Source organism: Mauremys mutica, chromosome 22 (genome assembly GCF_020497125.1).
Source record: "Mauremys mutica isolate MM-2020 ecotype Southern chromosome 22, ASM2049712v1, whole genome shotgun sequence".
Taxonomy (NCBI): domain Eukaryota; kingdom Metazoa; phylum Chordata; order Testudines; family Geoemydidae; genus Mauremys; species Mauremys mutica.
In genome coordinates, this window is record NC_059093.1 from 20,746,464 (window position 1) to 20,749,087 (window position 2,624).

The window sequence follows — 2,624 nt, forward strand, 5'->3', positions numbered from 1 at the left end:
TGTGCCAGGGCTGACAAAAACCTCCCAGACAGAGAAGCAGCAGGCCAAAAAAGCTCTCTACACCAACGTTCCACACAAAGATGGACTACAAGCCATCAGGAACAGTATCCCCGATAATGTCACAGCAAACTTGGTGGCTGAACTTTGTGACTTTGTCCTCACCCATAACTATTTCACATTTGGGGACAATGTATACCTTCAAGTCAGTGGCACTGCTATGGGTACCCACATGGCCCCACACTATGCCAACATTTTTATGGCTGACTTAGAACAACGCTTCCTCGGCTCCCATCCCCTAATGCCTCTACTCTACTTGCGCTACACTGATGACATCTTCATCATCTGGACCCATGGAAAAGAAAACCCTTGAGGAATTCCACCATGATTTCAACAATTTCCATCCCACCATCAACCTCAGCCTGGACCAGTCCACACCAGAGATCCACTTCCTGGACACTACTGTGCTAATAAGCGATGGTCACATAAACACCACCCTATACTGGAAACCTACTGACTGCTATACTTACCTACATGCCTCCAGCTTCCATCCAGACCACACCACACGATCCATTGTCTACAGCCAAGCTCTAAGATACAACTGCATTTGCTCCAACCCCTCCAACAGAGACAAACACCTACAAGATCTCTATCAAGTGTTCTTACAACTACAATACCCACCTGCTGAAGTGAAGAAACAGATTGACAGAGCCAGAAGATTACCCAGAAGTCACCTACTACAGGACAGGCCCAATAAAGAAAGTAACAGAAAGCCACTAGCCGTCACCTTCAGCCTCCAACTAAAACGTCTCCAGCGCATCATCAAGGATCTACAACCTGTCCCTCACTCTCACAGATCTTGGGAGACAGGCCAGTCCTTGCTTACAGACAGCCCCCCAACCTGAAGCAAATACTTACCAGCAACCACACAACAAAAACACTAACCCAGGAACCTATCCTTGCAACAAAGCCCGTTGCAAACTCTGTCCACATATCTATTCAGGGGACACCATCATAGGATCCAATCATATCAGCCACACTATCAGAGGCTCATTCACCTGCATATCTATCAACGTGATATATGCTATTATGTGCCAGCAATGCCCCTCTGCCATGTACATTGTCCAGACCAGACAGTCTCTACGTAAAATAATAAATGGACACAAATCACATGTCAAGAATTATAACATACAGAAACCAGTTGGAGAACACTTCAATCTCCCTGGTCACTCGATGATAGACCTAAAAGTCACAATATTACAACAAATAACCTTCAAAAACAGACTCCAATGACAGACTACTGAATTGGAATTAATTTGCAAAGTGGACACCATTAAATTAGGCTTGAATAAAGACTGGGAGTGGATGGGTCATTACACAAAGTAAAACTATTTCCCCATGTTTATTTGTCCCCCTACTGTTACTCACACCTTCCTGTCAACTGTTGGAAATGGGCCGTCCCGATTATCACTACAAAAGGTTTTTTCTCCTGCTGATAATAGCTCACCTTAACTGCTCACTCTCGTTATAGTGTGTATGACAACACCCATTTTTTCATGTTCTCTGTGTATATCTATATATCTTCCTGCTGTATTTTCCACTGCATGCATCCGATGAAGTTGGTTTTAGCCCACGAAAGCTTATGCTCAAATAAATTTGTTAGTCTCTAAGGTGCCACAAGTACTCCTTGTTCTTTTTGCTGATAAATTAATGGAGGTTAAGTCCATGAATGGCTATTAGTGAGGATGGGTAAGGAATGGTGTCCCTAGCCACTGTTTGTCAGAGAGTGGAGATGGATGGCAGGAGAGAGATCACTTGCTCATTACCTGTTAGGTTCAGTCTCTCTGGGGCACCTGGCATTTGGCCACTGTTGGCAGATATGATGCGGGGTTGGATAGACCTTTGGTCTGACCCAGTATGGCCATTCTTATGTACTTATGAAGGGAGGGGCAGAGCCCTGCAGCAGAGTTTCTGTAGTGTAGTGGTTATCACGTTTGCTTAACAAGCAAAAGGTCCCTGGTTCAAAACCAGGCAGAAACAAGCTGGTTAAATTTTCCCAGTTCCTGCTGTTGTAGGAGTAGCAGTGATTTCTATGCTCAAAAGATCTGTTATACTTCCCCTGCTCCCACTTCTGTCTCCTCTCCCTCTCTGAATGCCTGTGAAGTGGCTTTCCCCCTCCCCCGCCCTCCTGGAATGCTCGTGGGATGAATGGGCTGGTTGAAGAGCAGAAGAGCTCCCAGGTAGACAAGGTGTCTGGGACTCTGATTAGGCAGCGATCACACACCCAGAGCATGGAAACTGCCCAAGGTGGAGTGTGACCAACCAGATGCAGCCAAGTCATCTCTAGTCACAGGCCATGAGGTGCAGGCCCTTAAAAGGGGAAGGGGCCATGTGCTCAGGAGAGCACTCACAAGTTTGTACCTCCAGTGAATGCCCTTTGCCCGGACCGCCTGGCCAGTGGTTCACAGCGTTGCATTTCATTGTGCCTCAGGAAGACTTACCTTCATCGCACCGTCCATAGCTGCGCTGTGGGACACTTACCTTGCAGAATCCTGACATCTCCAGTGCTGTGCCTGTCCTGGGAGCGTGAGTATGCAAGTGCGAGTGTGACACCCCCCCCCCGCCCC

The 2,624-nt window shown here is 47.0% G+C and overlaps 1 non-coding gene across 1 annotated transcript; it reads left to right on the forward strand.

Moving 5' to 3' along the window:
- Positions 1 to 1,964: 1,964 nt before the first annotated feature.
- On the forward strand, positions 1,965 to 2,037 carry TRNAV-AAC. The gene has a single exon. It is a non-coding gene; the product is annotated as a tRNA-Val (tRNA).
- The last annotated feature ends 587 nt before the right edge of the window (positions 2,038 to 2,624 follow it).